The 16,779-nt window shown below is 44.5% G+C and overlaps 1 protein-coding gene across 1 annotated transcript in view; it reads right to left on the bottom strand.

Annotated features, from left to right (window-relative positions):
* Positions 1-16,779, bottom strand: part of LHFPL6 (LHFPL tetraspan subfamily member 6) — a 245,758-nt gene that overhangs the window by 35,642 nt on the left and 193,337 nt on the right. The gene's annotated exons all lie outside the window — the stretch shown is intronic.

The raw sequence follows: 16,779 nt of genomic DNA on the forward strand, positions 1-16,779 counted from the left end.
CTCTCTACCTTGGAACAACCTGTCTCTATCTACTAAATCTATTCCCTTCATTATCTTGAATGTTTCGATCATGTCCCCTCTCAGCCTCCTCTTTTCAAGGGAGAAGAGGCCCAGTTTATCTAATCTCTCACTGTACGGCAGCTCCTCCAGCCCCTTCAGCTTGTTCATGTTAAGTAAGATTATAAATAGTCTTATAAACAATGAAATCTTTTACGTTCTCATTGTTCCTTTAAGATAAAGGTAAGAGAAAAAAAAACTTCAGTTCTACACTCAAAAACCTTTCCATCGGCTTTGGACTCCTGTGGATTTTATTTATGGTTAGAGAAGAATCAAGTTCAAATGTAAGGTGACTGTGACAACCTGCCTCTGTCTTCTCGCTTTCTTGTGACATCTTGTCAGTCTCCACATGGAAGATCAGCCTGGCAGTCGAAATAGCTGCCGGAAATGAAATGAATGGAAATTTAACAGTACACTTTTAGCAGTAATGAAGCAGAACTGTTTGAACCTCCCAGTGAACCTTTCACCTTTCCACCTCCGGGTGCCTCTTCTATATCCTTCAGACAGTAAAACTGTACGTGACAAAAAAAAAAAACCTCCCATCACTAATAAGCTGAGTGCTTTTAAAAATATTTATAAGAAAAAATAAGGGAAGACTCTTCTCTTTCATATTCCTTATGAAAAAGGAAATTAGAACAAGACTAACAAGATAAATCATTGGTCTTTGAAACCATACTAAACATCTGTCTAAGTACAGTCAAAGGTCTGATTGTTCACTTTCCCATTACAGTAATAGTGAAATATATCCCTTTGAACAATACTCTTTTCTGGGGGGGGGGGAGGGGTGTATGCTGGAGGTGGGTGAGATTTATCTTACCATCTTGTTACCAATATTTTACAATTGTTAAATTATAACAAGAAAGGAGAGGGTGAAATATAGGTAAATGAGGAATGAGGGTGAAGGGGAATAAAGGTTGTTTATGACATTTATGAAACAAAACGAAGATAACTAGTTTGTTTTACTTCTAATTGTTTAATACTCTATGTAATGCATAGTCATCAATAAACTGTTTTCAGACATAGAACACTCATTTTCATACCTAATATGACTTTATACAATCATTACAGGGTGATAAACTGCAATCCTGGAGGGCTTTAGACCAAGATTTCAGGCTATCCCTAATGAATATGCATGAGATACAGTGGTGCCTCGCATAACGGACGCCTCGCACAGCGAACGCTGCGCACAACGAACTTTATGTCTTGATTCGTACAACGAACTTCGTTTCACACAACGAAGTCGCCCGAGCTGCATCCTTCCGCGCAGGCACTGCGCTTAACTGCCCTCTCTCCGCCTGGCTCCCTCTTGCCCCCCCCGACTCCCCGACACGATCGGGGCAAGAGGGAGCCCAAGCCCTCTTGCCCCCCCGACTCCCCGACACGATCGGGGCAAGAGGGAGCCCAAGCCCTCTTGCCCCCCCGACTCCCCGACACGATCGGGGCAAGAGGGAGCTCAAGCCCTCTTGCCCCCCCGACTCCCCGACACGATCGGGGCAAGAGGGAGCCCAAGCCCTCTTGCCCCCCCGACTCCCCGACACGATCGGGGCAAGAGGGAGCTCAAGCCCTCTTGCCCCCCCGACTCCCCGACACGATCGGGGCAAGAGGGAGCCCAAGCCCTCTTGCCCCCCCGACTCCCCGACACGATCGGGGCAAGAGGGAGCTCAAGCCCTCTTGCCCCCCCGACTCCCCGACACGATCGGGGCAAGAGGGAGCCCAAGCCCTCTTGCCCCCCCGACTCCCCGACACGATCGGGCCAGGAGGGAGCCCAAGTCCTCCTGGCCACGGCGACCCCCTAACCCCACCCTGCACTACATTACGGGCAGGAGGGATCCCAGGCCCTCCTGCCCTCGACGCAAACCCCCCCTCCCCCCAACGACCGCCCCCCCCCAAGAACCTCCGACCGCCCCCCAGCCGACCCGCGACCCCCCTGGCCGACCCCCACGACACCCCCAACCCCCTTCCCCGTACCTTTCTGTAGTTGGCCGGACAGACGGGAGCCAAACCCGCCTGTCCGGCAGGCAGCCAACGACGGAATGAGGCCGGATTGGCCCATCCGTCCCAAAGCTCCGCCTACTGGTGGGGCCTAAGGCGCCTGGGCCAATCAGAATAGGCCCGGGAGCCTTAGGTCCCTCCTGGGGGCGGGGCCTGAGGCACATGGGCCCAACCCGACCATGTGCCTCAGGCCCTGCCCCCAGGAGGGACCTAAGGCTCCCGGGCCTATTCTGATTGGCCCAGGCGCCTTAGGCCCCACCAGTAGGCGGAGCTTTGGGACGGATGGGCCAATCCGGCCTCATTCCGTCGTTGGCTGCCTGCCGGACAGGCGGGTTTGGCTCCCGTCTGTCCGGCCAACTACAGAAAGGTACGGGGAAGGGGGTTGGGGGTGTCGTGGGGGTCGGCCAGGGGGGTCGCGGGTCGGCTGGGGGGGCGGTCGGAGGTTCTTGGGGGGGGCGGTCGTTGGGGGGAGGGGGGGTTTGCGTCGAGGGCAGGAGGGCCTGGGATCCCTCCTGCCCGTAATGTAGTGCAGGGTGGGGTTAGGGGGTCGCCGTGGCCAGGAGGACTTGGGCTCCCTCCTGGCCCGATATTGTCGGGGAGTTGGGGAATCGGCGGGGCAAGAGGGCTTGGGCTCCCTCTTGCCCCGATCGTGTCGGGGGGGCGGGGGGGCAAGAGGGCTTGGGCTCCCTCTTGCCCCGATCGTGTCGGGGAGTCGGGGGGCAAGAGGGCTTGGGCTCCCTCTTGCCCCGATCGTGTCGGGGAGTCGGGGGGGGGGCAAGAGGGCTTGGGCTCCCTCTTGCCCCGATCGTGTCGGGGAGTCGGGGGGCAAGAGGGCTTGGGCTCCCTCTTGCCCCGATCGTGTCGGGGAGTCGGGGGGCAAGAGGGCTTGGGCTCCCTCTTGCCCCGATCGTGTCGGGGAGTCGGGGGGGCAAGAGGGCTTGAGCTCCCTCTTGCCCCGATCGTGTCGGGGGTGCCAAGGACCACACGGAGTCACCCACCGTACCACCCGATTCGGGTAAGCGCAGGTATCGGTGGGTGGCTTATTTGCGGGGGGGTGCCTTATTTTACATTTTTTTCTAAAAAGGGGGGGCTGTCTTATTTGATGGCCCTGCCTTATCATCGGGGAAACACGGTAGAAAAAAAAAAAAAATGAACAGTTAAGTCCCAGTTTTTGCCGCTGAGACTCTGCCCTCTCACTGTAAAATTAGACTCTACTTAGTCTGTCTTTAAATTTAAAAAATGTGTGTTGTTTTAAAAAACAATTATGTTTTTAGATGTATCTAAATAAAAATAATAACCAAAAATTTATCTTTTTTTATGTCATCTTAGCATATTTTATGCTGCAGAACGAATTATTTTTTTTTACATGTATTCCTATGGGAAAACGCGTTTCACATAACGAACGTTTCACATAACAAACTTGCTCCTGGAACCAATTAAGTTCGTTGTGTGAGGCACCACTGTATTTCCATGTACATTTCCCCCTCCAAATTTGAGGGGGGTTAAGGGCAGAGCCGAACTGCGAAAATGGAAAAATTGCGAATAACTTTAGGGCTGACTCTGACCCACCCCCACCGCCCCCTGGATCTCTCTACACCTTACCTGGTGGTCTAGAAGTGAAGCGGGGCAGGAGTAATCTTCCTACGTTCCTGCCCTGTGCAGAGCTATGGAAAAAAATGGCTGCCATGAGCTCCCAATGTAGTCTCATGAGACCACTGGAACTCACGGCAGCCATTTTTGTCACAGTTCTGCAGGGGGCAGGAGCGTAGGAATGTCGTTCCTGCCCTGCTCCATCGCTAGACCACCAGGTAAGGCATGGAGAGGTCTAGGAGGTGGGAGGGAGGCATGGGTTGGTCAGGGTTTAGAAACTCACGAATAACCGAAGTTGCGAGTTCTAAACCCACAAATTTGGAGGGGGAAATGTACTGCCTCCATGGTATGCAAATACATTTCATACATATTCTTAGGGACAGTGGACTGATTAGTAGCCCTAAAAGAGTGCAATTTGGCACACCTGACTTAGAACATGGGTAGGCAACTCCACTACTTAACTTCTACAACCTCATCAGATTTTCAAAATCTTCATATTAAACATGCATGAGATGCATTTAAATATACTTCCTCCATAGCCAAAAGCCAGACTATAGATAGCCAGAAGATCTGACTGGCTTGTGACTATGATTACCATATGGCTCCAGAAAAAGGAGGACAGATTGAGACATCCAGGTTTTACTTCCATTGCTGGATATCTCAGTCTGACCTCTTTTTTCTCGAACCATATGGTAACCCTACCTGTGACACCAAGTAGGGCTGGCCCAGCCGTTAGGAAACACTAGGTGGTTGCCTAGAGCAGTGGTTCCCAAACCTGTCCTGGAGGACCACCAGGTCAATCGGGTTTTCAGGCTAGCCCTAATGAATATGCACGAGAGAGATTTGCATATAATGGAAGTGACAGGCATGCAAATCTGCTCCATGCATATTCGTTAGGGCTATCCTGAAAACCCGATTGGCCTGGTGGTCCTCCAGGACAGGGTTGGGAACCACTGGCCTAGAGCAACCAAAATATCACTCACAGTTTGTTGCATTTGCTACAATGTAAGAAAGAGACAAGGTGAAATTTATCAATCAAAATGAGCCTCAAAATTCCAAGTGCAGACTTAAACGATGTTTGATACTCTAAAAGAGCCCCGTTTACTATCATTGGCTCTTTTACGAAGTTGGGAAAAACAGAATAAGAGCATAAGAACATAAGAAGTTGCCTCCGCTGGGTCAGACCAGGGGTCCATTGCGCCCAGCAGTCTGCTCCCCACAGCGGCCCATCAGATCCATGACCTGTAAGTGATCCTTTGACTAAAACCTTTCAATCCTCATTATTCTTCTATCTATACCCTTTTATGAACCTATCTCTACCTTTATCTATATCCCTCAATCCCCATATCCTTCAGGAACTTGTCCAATCTCTCTTTGAATCCCCTTAATGTACTCTGTCCTATCACAGCCTCCGGAAGCGCATTCCAGGTGTCCACCCCCCTCTGAGTGAAGAAAAATTTCCTAGCATTGGTTCTAAACCTGTCCCCTTTCAATTTCTCCGAATGCCCCCTTGTTCTTGTAGTTCCCAATAGGCTGAAGAATCTGTCCCTTTCCACCTTCTCTATGCCCTTCATGATCTTGTAAGTCTATATCATGTCTCCTCTGAGTCTCCGCTTTTCCAGGGTGAAGAGCCCTAGCCTTTCTAGCCTCTCAGCATATGAAAGGTTTTCCATACCTTTTATCATTCTTGTCGCTCTTCTCTGAACCCTCTCAAGTATCTCCATGTCCTTCTTTAGGAACGCAATAACCAAACTGTGAAAAAGCTGTTCTTCAAAAACCCAGACCTCACTACAACCCAAAATGAAGCTCAGTCAAACATTAGCAGCAAATTTTTTTAAAAAAAGTTTTTCACAAACCATTCTCAAAATTATTAAGCTCCTCCCACACACTTATCTTATTGCTCTTAAGTCCCTTATTCATAGGAACCATCTTTCTGGGATGCGGAGCACCCCAAGTTTTATGCAAGTTTCTTCATTGTTTCAGGGACGGGCAATTTGCATTGTGTCTGGCCTGTCCAATCATACTAAAATGTTGGCACCTATTTGTGAGTTTATATACAATCAAGTTTAATATTTAAAAGAATGATGACTTGTGGGTGGGGGTGACGATTAGGGGCTTGAAAGTTAATTAGGGGGAGGGATGCAATCACTGTTCCCTCTAAGCTAAGCAGGAGTCCTCCAACTACATTGCCACCCAAGGGGTGGGGTGCTTCACTAAGGACAGGCAGGTTCCCTGGAGTCCTGCAGAACTTGCTTGTCCCTCACTATTGAAAATATAATAGTGAAACAGTGCCTCCCACTGGCAGGACTACAGGTGAAGGACTTAGCTTAGAGCAGTGTCTTGCAAAGTTTGCGAAGCCTCGGCACACTAAACAATCTGGCTCAAGGGCATCTGGAAGTGCGCAGTCATCACGGCCCTCCAAATGGGGACCTGAGCCGCCAGTGGGGTTGCTAGAAGGGAAGAGGCATGGAAGGGAAGAGGCACGGAGAGAAGGAGATGTGCTGGCACTGGCTGACTGCCTACAGATGTGCCTCTTGCTGTAGTCAGTCAGCTAGTGCCGGCCCTCTCCTCCTCCCTGCCATCTCGCAACACATCTGGAATCTCAGGCGGCACACAGTTTGCAATACTCTGGCTTAGAGGGAGCAGTGGATGTAGCACAATATTCTTGCACAGGTCCTAATCCCAAGCCTGGAGTTGTCTACCTCTCAAATATTAACTGTTGACACAGCTATCTTTTAAGTGAAGAAAAGCATAGCAGACTAAGTTATTTCCTGTCCTTACAGTTTTGTAAACAACTGCACACATGACATCCACACAAGCCAGCAAACAGTATCCAGTAAAACTGAAGTAATTACTACCATATGACGGCAGGCTCTCGCATTTCCCATGTAAAGGAAGTCAAACTAACCTCCAATGCAGCAGATTTTTGTGGCATCATTTATTATACACAAAGCAAGTTCCTAGCTTCATCTCTCTCTTTTATTGAGATATAATTTCATAAACAAACAAACAAAAAAAAAAAAATATATATATATCACAAATATTATAATTCTAAAGATTTATTCAAATCATCCATTCACAATTTTTTTAAATATTCTTTATTCATTTTTAAAACTTACAATAAGTGCAACAGCATATAACATCAATTTATATGTAAATACATAACTTAATATCCTATTACAATTTTTAATACATTATGGGGGGTAATAATAAAAAAAAAAAAACCGTCTAAAAAGTGTCCTAAATGGCTACTTGGACGATCAAAAAGCCTGATCGTCCAAGTACCCATAACCAAAGCTGGTTTTTAGACGTATCTACAAACAGCTTAGGCCTTTCCCCTGCCTTTAAACACACACAGAGAAAAGAGGTGTGTTTAGAGGAGGGGAAAGGGCGGGCAGTGGGCCGACCTACACCTAGCCGTACAACAGGTATAACCAATACAGTTTAGTCGGCACTTAGACCTTTTTCACTTAGACAAAATAAAACCAAGTCGGCACTTAGACCTTTTTCACTTAGACAAAATAAAACCAGGTCTAAGTGCCGAAAAAGGGGCCACTGAGCTGATGGCCGCTGGCGCCATCAGTTCAGCGGCCCGGCAACCTAACCATCGCGGCAGGAGAGATGCCTCATTTCCCCTACCGCGATGCCATCACTCTTCTACCCGAACCATGTAATGTAGTGCGGGGTGGGGGGTCGCCGTGGCCAGGAGGGTTTAATGTAGTGCGGGGTGGGGGTGGGGGGTCGCTGTGGCCAGGAGGGTTTGGGCTCCCTCCTGGCCCGATGTTGTCGGGGGGGCAGGATTGGCTGGGCCAGGAGGGTTTGGGCTCCCTCCTGGCCCAAACAACTAGCGGGGGGGGGGGGGGGTCGCTAGGGCCAGGAGGGCTTGGGCTCCCTCCTGGCCCGATATTGTCGGGAAGTTGGGGAGTCGGCAGGGCAAAAGGGCTTGGGCTCCCTCTTGCCCCGATTGTATCGGGGAGTCGGCGGGGCAAGAGGGCTTGAGCTCCCTTTTGCCCCGATGTTGTCGGGAGGGGGGGTCGCGGTTTGACATGGCAGGAGGGCTTGGGCACCCTCCTGCTTGGATTGTTGGGGGGGGGATTCTGTAACCGGTGTTGTTTTTGACAGACACCGGTTACAGAATCCAGCTTTTAGGTGAAGGACTGGCTCCTCCTTCACCTAAAAGCCCTTCTGTTGGACGTTTGTGGCCTAGGCGTGTTTTTGTTTCATTATGGCTAAAAAGTGTAGATGTGCTATGGGGGTACTTGTAGACGTAGTGGAGATTGGGCGTTTAGGCAGAGGAAGGCCATAATCAAAACATGGACTTTTGTCTTGGTTATGGACACTTTCCCTGCTTCTGGGTTGAACGTTTAGGGACTTAGGCCAAAAGGGGACTTAGACGCTTTTTTTGATTATGCCCCTCCACACTTAAAATTTCATATAAATCACAATTGTACTTCTAATTCATATCATATAAATATACCTGAAACCTTAACAACCTATCCAACCAACCCATTAAAAATTCATATAAAAAATGCACTATTGTCCATATAATTTAATAAAAAGTCTTCAATACTGTGCAAACTTTTCACTTTATGGGTTTGTTTTTCCAATAAACTCCTTCTTCATGCTCATGCACCATTCTTTGACCTTTGTTGAGTAGCGCTTGTTCTTACAAATATTTTAAAACTCAATTGAAAACTTACCTTTTTTCAAAGTACCTGGTAAATTAATTTATGTTTCTTATGTCATTTTATTATTAATCTTTTGTTAACCGCATTGAACTTATGGTTATGTGGTTTATAAGTACAATGTTATGTTATGTTAAATCATGCTGACCAGATATGGCATTAATATTCAGCGCTTAACCAGAGAGTGCCACTGAATATTGGCAGCAAGTCCAATTAGTACCAGGGTGGTCCAGAAGAAGAGTGAATGTGGAGCCAAGAGTCAGTGGCATAGCAAGGTTAGGAGGTACCTGAGGTGGTGGCACCAATGATCCCTTCTCTGCCTCCTTGCTCCTTCCTTGCCCCCACCACATGCATGCCTTCCCTTCCCCCACTTCTTCGTCGGTGTGAGCAGCATCTCCAACCTGCTGCCTGTGCCAGCCTTGGCTCACCCTCTGATGTCACTTCCTGGTTCCGCTACCAGGAAGTGACTTCAGAGGGAGAGCTGAGGCCAGCATGAGCAGCAGTTTGGAGATGATGCTTACACCGGCGAAGAGCCAAAGAGGTACGGGGGTAGAGAGGAGGATAGTTGCTCGCCAAGACAGCACCCAGGGCAGCCTGCCCCCCCCCCCTTAATATGCCACTACCAGGAGTTTTTCGGGCACCACCAATATTCAAATAATGATTGGGCAAGTTGGGACAGACAAAAACTGTTCAGATTGCTATCTGAAAACCAGATAAATTCAGGCGGCTTCCAATGCACTAGATGTTCAGTGCTGGCATCGGAATTTGGCTCGGAGATGAATATCTGTTCCCAACTCTGCTCATGGCAGTCGGTTTAAAAAAAAACATTGACCACCATAGTCTGAATATCTCCTTGATAGATACCCATATAAGGGCAATATAAACAGGGGGGATGGGAACCTTCACACTTGTCATTAGACTTGAGACATCACTGCAGTGGTTTTCATCTTGCACTGAGAGTATCTCAGTTTATTGTCTAGGTTTGCTAGTAAACACTGGATTGATGCTGTATAGCCAGAGAAAAAAGATTGGTGAAGCAGGGAGGACAGAGACAAATGATCACACTTTTTCATAATATATGTTACTTTCTATTCTGGAAATACACAGAAAAGAAACCCACTATATATCATTGATGTAAAAGGGCTTCAACAGTCTAACGAGAAGATTTTATGTGGACCATCAGAGGGAAAGGAATCGGTTCAATAACAACTGCTATATTCTTTTACCCAAATTTTGTCACTGGTCCAATTTTTTAAAACAGCTTATAATCTTTTATTATTATGTTTAAAAAATACCTCTCTTCTGTAAGCAATCTGAGGATTGTTTATGTTTGTCTGTTTTTATTTGCTTCATAAATTCATGTATGTAACACTATGTAAACCATTTAGGTTTTAAACTGTATAGAAAATTTTAAAATAAATCTCTTTCTAACATTTACAAGGAGACTATCAGCTTTGGGCCAGACTAACATATTTTCCATTCTGGAACATGAGACTTCATGGCAAAAAATGATCAAATAACCTGCATTCATTGAAATTACAGTCATAATTCTCTGTTCATATCATTACATTATATTACATTAGAGATTTCTATTCCGCCATTACCTTGTGGTTCAAGGCGGGTTACAGAAGATTTATAGAAGGTGGAGTACAAAGAAGATATCTGGTCATTTCCAGGAAATAATAGAGAGGAGATCAGGTAGTTTCGGGGAGTCAGATACCTGGTACCTGCAGGGATTCATCTTCGCTGTCGGCACCAGCCCCCGAAGGCCTCCTCTGCCAAGTTCCGCCAGACAGGAAACAGGAAGTGATGTCAGTGATGCGGAATGCAGCAGAAGGAAGCCTTCGGGAGCCGGTGCCGGCAGCAAAAACAAACCCCCGCAGGTGCCAGAGACGCATGAAAGATATACCGGGGGGAAGGGGTTGAGAGGAGGACAGATGCCAGGACGCTGTAGAGAAAAGAAGGGAAAGAGAAATGTGGTGGACCTCTGCACATCCAGGCCCACCCATAGCTACACCAAGGCCCCTCCCTACAATCTCGGAGAATGGCAATCAGAAGGATTTTAATATTTAACAAAAATCTGGCTAAGCAAAGCTATCCCCAATCTCCTATTTCCCTAAGGAGGCTGAGGGCACCTGGTGAAACATCCCTCGGTAGAGAACTGACCTTCTGAAGTGATTCACTAGCACACCCACCACTTCTCCTAATGTGTACTCATTACAGCAGAGGCAGACGATAAGGTCTTTGTTATCCCTGGTGTGGAATACTACCAGCTGGTCTTTTCCATTGGAAACGCTCAGTCCAGATACATTATAGAGAGGAACGTATCAATTTATGTCCTTAATTACCATGTGTTCTTTTAAAGTTCTATGTCTAGTTTAATGGTTCTCCAATTATTTTTTTTTTGTTAGCTAACTCTGCTATTGTGAAAAGCTGTGAAATCCTAACTTCCTGCACCCCTTTCACTGAATAGGGTAAATTGCAGGGAACCCTTTTATTTATTTATTTATTTTGCTTTCTATCCCATCCTCCCCAGCACGGGTTACAATTTGAGATGATTTTCATACTCTGGCGGAAAAATATTGGTCTAGTCTATTACTTACCTTGAAATAAATGATAAGGTGGTATATAAAAAAAAAAAAAAAAATGTAATACTTTCCGTTTTATGTATGAAGGCTGACTGACTCCTGCTGGAGATTCCACTCTCCAGTCAGGCACCCCTGCAGCCCACCACAGACAGCTGCCAATCGAGGAGAGGTCCTCTCTCCTCGGGATAAAGACCGGGTGAGCCGCGGAACGCGGCCCGCGGACGCGTGCCCATGGCCACGTGTCCGACGGGGCGTGGCCAAAGGGGCCGGACACACCCCTTTGGAGCCCCTTCGGAGCCAGGAGGAGCGAGGAGTAATTGGCAAGAACAACGGGGAAACGAAAAGCCAAGATTATTTCTTCATCACCTTCTAATATCTACGGACCTATGGATCGTCATCTTTTAGCTTTACAAGCGATATCTGAAGGTAAGACTGATGTTTCTTGCCAATCTGCCTCTATCTCATCTGGCGAACCCATGCCTCCACCTCAACCTTTAATTGCATTATCGGAGAAGGCTGACTCCATTTCCCAGTCTGGACTGGATTTAGCCTCCTCATTACCTTTAGAGTTGGACTCTAAAAATGATTCTTTAGGGGAACAGTCTTTTATGATTTCTCCTGTTTCAATGCCTACCGGTCCTATTCAAAGGCCTGAGGTGGGCAATAAACCAATTACTTTGCAAGATGTCTGGACGGTTGTTAATAGAATTGAAAGTTCACTACAGAGCACAGTAGTGCAATTATGTAAATTTTCTTCAGAAATAACACATAAAGTGGCTGAACATGATACTCAATTGGTAAATATGGGAAAAAAATTAGAAAAAATTGAATCAACTGTGCCTGTATTGCAATCTTGTATGATATCTCAAGTAAAAGATAATACTTTATTACATTTACAGTTGGAGAAAACGGAGAATGCTTTGAGATCTAGGAACCTCAGATTCTTGAATTTTCCTTTATCTCATTTTCTTTCTCCCTTAGAATTACTTAAAATGTATTTAAAAGATGTACTATCCTATACTGGTTTAGAAAAGTTTTGTCCAGATAATCTTTACTATTTATCCAGTAGCATAATAAAGGTTTCAGAAGAAGGGGGGAAAGATCAATTAGTGTTTCCTGACAGTTTGAATATTTCCCAATTTTTGGAGTCATCTAAAGACTATATAGCCAAAAGAGCAACATTATTAGTCACATTTAAAACTGAGGTGGAAAAACAAGAAATTCTTAAATTGTATTTCCTGAATAAAATTGCAATGTTCTGTGGTCAACAGATAAATGTTTTTCCAGATGTCTCTAAGCAGACCCAATACAGGAGGAAGCAATTCCTACAACTTAAGGATAAAACCTTGAGTGTAGGTGCTTCATTTTTTCTTAAATTTCCCTGTAAATGTTTGGTGGTATATAAAGATACCAAATATATTTTTTTAGATCCAACTCATTTAGAAAATTTTCTTATAGATAAACCTAAGTTGGACATTTTACCTGTTACTAATATAGAGGTTGAGATGGAATGATAAATGGAATTATTATTTTGCTTGACTCTAGAGTGTATTTAAGTTGATCATACTGATTATGTTTAATTATTGCTTGTTTAAAGGATGAATCAGGAACAGCCAGCCCTAATAATGTGGACTTAAAATTTATTATCTATTTTTATTTTTAAATTCCTGTACTTGTTTATTTTTTCCTGTATTTGTTATTTGTTCATAACAATTAATAAATAAAGAAAAAAAAATGTAATACTTTCCGTTTTATGTACTTATGAGGGGCTTTTATTTGAAGCATTTTATACAGGGGTACTAGGCATGCGGAAAAATAGTGTTTAAACTCCACAGACAGCACTTCTCTTGAACCAATCCCCGTAGCACATAAATGCCAATGCAGGGTACTACAAATTAGGTGCCCCAAATTTGTGCTCTAAGATAGAATTCAATATTGGCATCTGGGTACCCAGATTCCATTATAAAATAGAGCCTAACTTGGGCACCAACATTTAAGCATCCACACTTATACCATGTAAAAGGCAGGTGCAAATGTTAGTGCGGCGCAGTGGTTAGAGCTGCAAACCCCAGTCTGCTCCTTGCCACCCTGGGCAAGTCACTTAATCCTCCACTGCTCCAGGTACATTAGACTGTGAGCTCACCGGGACAGATAGGGAAAATGCTTTGAAGTACCTGTATGCCCATACATCTTCTTTGTGCTCAATCAATCACAAGTTTGAACTGTCTCAGTATAACATTCAGTTAGCCAATCAGAATTCTTCAGTCATTTGGAACCTGTGCATATATATCTCTAAGATTAGGCTTAGGATGAAACCACTGAATCGAAACAAAACATTTTTGTATGCTTCATTTACAATTATGCAAAATACACTCTTAACAGGAACTGCAAATTGGCAGAGAATTCTTTCTGTCTCATTTTCTCTTCATTAATTTAATCATTATAACTGTCTACCCACGTACCAAATACTTCTCGTTAGTTTTAAGTGGTCCTCCTACTAGAGACAGAGAGGGAAGATCATGCTGACAAAAAATGCCTGTAAAACACTTTCAAACCACGTCACAGTGTTTTAATATTGTGCCCTAATTTATTCATTGATTTTGTGCTATAATCTGCAATCATATTGCCCCTATTGCTACCATGGGGGGAGAGTGGCTAAACATCGAGAAGAGCCTAGAAAAATCAGGAAGCCAAGTGTTCCCGTTGCCATAGTGACTGTTACATTCAAATAAATAGAGCTTTATTCCCCAGGTAAGAAGGGTGGCTTCCTCAAACTACTCCTTTTGAGCATGTCCTTATACTCAAAATAAAATTTTCATAGTTCACATACCTTTTATTTGATGGCTATAGAGCTCAACATCTCTATAATCCTGAAGCCTATGTGTCAGCTCAGTAGCTGCAATGCAAGTTTTAGGAAAGTATATGTATTTCTTTTTTAACAGGGAGTGGGTGGTTTTAAAACAATAACTCTGACAATCATGGAGTATGTATCATGTGATAGCCCCAAATTAGTTTTATTCCAAGCATCACCCTTCCATTATTTCTATTTCTAGAATTACTTTTCGAAGGTTTAGCCTCTCTGCCACAATCACTAAGATACTGGCAGTAGGTTCCTGGCTATTAGCCCAAAGCAGAAGTTGTTCAGGAATGCTGTCAACTCTCGATGCCAGTGTTTCTTGTCAGGGAGAACCCTTCCAAAAAAAAGGATTTTCTACCATTTCCCATGGTTGCAAACTATGCACACAAAAATAGCAGTGGCAATTAGTTTAATCACTTCTAATTCTATTGGCGGCTCAAACGCAAAGCAGCTACATTTTAACAGAAAAATGCAAAGCAAGTAAATCGCACCTTTTCTATTCAGACAGATTCTGTACATAAAGGGTGTCTTGGCACTACAATAAAAGGCCTAATTGACTATTTTGATTAGCCTTTGGCTGAGTGTAAGGCTCCTCTGCGACCTGACCCTTTGGATTTTCTCACAGGATTTTTCCTTATTGTAGCACTGATCACATGTCCTCCTGGCTCACTCTAGCCAGGTCTGTGTGTTGATGGAATGATGATAGGGTAAAAGTCGGCATTTTCAAGTGCGAGCAATCATGAAATATTAATCAGAGAGGGGGAAAAAAAACCCTTTCATCTACTTTGAATACAGCCTGTATGGTGTTAATTGATTCTTAGATGCCTTAAAGCAGTGGTATATATTAAAAAAATGTAAACTGGTTTGGTTGTATCACAGAAAGACGGGATATCATATCCATGACCCTTTGACCCTTAAAAGATGGTCTTTTCAGGTCCTTGATTGTATTGCCATGCTAAAAATCATTATGTCAGGAGCACACACACACACACATATGGCAGCACCTTAAAGGTACAGTTCGGGGTTTTTTTTTGTTAGTTAGGCAGTACCCAGCTGTTTGATTGATAGTGCTAAATTAGATTAAGACAGCTGCAAAATGTAAACTAGCTGTAGGACAACACTGGTGATTAAATAGTCTCTCTGTGTACCTTATTACAAGTCAATCTATTTTTATTCATTGTTTTTTGCATTGTGTCTTTTTTAAGAGGGGAATTTTTTTTTTTTAAGGTAAATTCTTAATCCAGATTTTTGATCTGCAGTAACATTAAAGCCACAAAACGCAGATCAGTATGTTCAAGCCAAAAGAGCAGTTCTGGAAGCTGAATTAAAAAAAAGTTAATTAAGAGAATGAACTCTCCTCAACAAAGCTCATCTTTTATTCAGCTTCCCTTTCAGCATAGAACAGGGTCTTTATGTTCAGCAAGTCAATGAACCCTAACCCCTGCCAAGACGCAAAATGCCTCAGCCGGCTGCTGCAGAGCAAGACCCAGAGAGGCTACATTCCAAAGAGCGAACGTAATAAGCCTGTGTGATTTCTATATTCTATATTAGAATTTGTAATATTAATTATTGTTGATTTTATTGTATTTGCAATCCATTTGACATTTTGTTCATTGTTATTGACGGATGACTTTCTGCTTTTGTGAAAAGTGATACAGCAAGTATTCAATACATTAAACTGAAATGCAGTGTCAAAGTTCGATTCTCCAGATTCTATACATTTGTGCACGGATCTCAGATTCATATGCAAATTAATAAGGCAACAGGCACCAATTGGGCACTTAGTTGGTGCCTAATTGAAGTTTACCATGCTATGTTTTGCCGAACTATGCTCGCCATGCTATGGCTCACCATACCATGTCTTGTCGTATTATGTTTTTATCATGCTTTCTTAACTATCCCCTTCTCTTAATAAAGTGCGCTACGCTTTTTAGCGCATGCTAAACGCTAACACGTACATGTTATTCTATGGACGCATTAGCGGTTAGTGCATGCATTGATTTAGTGTGCGCTAAAACGCTTAGAGGGGCATAATCGAAAGCGACGTCTAAGTCCGTTTACGTCCATTTCGCAAGTCGTCCAAAGTCAAAAAGAGCCTAAGTACCATTTTCGAAAGAGACGTCCAACGTCTTTTGACTTTCGAAAATCGTCCAAATTATACGTCCTGTAGATGTGATCTAAAATGTCTATCTTTTTAGTCCATTTTCGTCCAAATATCCGTCCAAGTCAAAAACGTCTAGAACAAACCCTGTTGGATGTGGGAGGGGCCTGCAAAGTGAGTGACAGAACACCCAGACAGGGCACCTAAATAGTGGGGTACCTTACAGGGCACTGCTGTGAACTTCACAAACACTCACTACAGCTCCCTTATAGGTGATGGTGAGCCCACCAAACCACCTCCAGAATCCCCTAGACCTACTTATCTACCATCCCTATAGCCCTTATGGATGCAGAAGCCACTTATATGCCAGTCCAAAAGGGTTTTGGGGGTGTATATGGGAGTGCACATGTTTCAATATCAATACAGTGATTACAGGGGCTTATGGGCATGGGTCTATCTCTCTATGTGTCCCAAACCCACCCCCAAGATGACTTAAGCTGCCTCTGGGCTGGATCACTAGGCTTTCCTATGCTAGGCAGCCAGGTGATGATAGTGTGGAGGCTGAAATTTAAAGTTATGATTAAAATTTTTATGGGGGTGGGAGGGGGTTGGTGATCACTGGGGTAGTGTGTGGGGGTCTGTTTTATGTGTTTTCAGTGCATATGTGGTGAGTTTAGGTGGGTTTTAGTGACTTAGACCATGTTTTAGATGGTCTAAGTCAAAACGTCCAAGTTTCCTCTTGGCTCTGTTGTTTAACTTTCGGTTATACATGCTGTATGACTAAGTCTAAGACGTCCCACGTCCCGTCCAATTCCCGCCCTTGACACACCTGCCGAAATGCCCCATTTAGCTTTGGACATTGAGCGGCACTATGAGGGCCTAAGTCGTTTAGAAATATGTCCAAAACCC

This window comes from Geotrypetes seraphini, chromosome 6, assembly GCF_902459505.1.
Source record: "Geotrypetes seraphini chromosome 6, aGeoSer1.1, whole genome shotgun sequence".
NCBI lineage: Eukaryota > Metazoa > Chordata > Amphibia > Gymnophiona > Dermophiidae > Geotrypetes > Geotrypetes seraphini.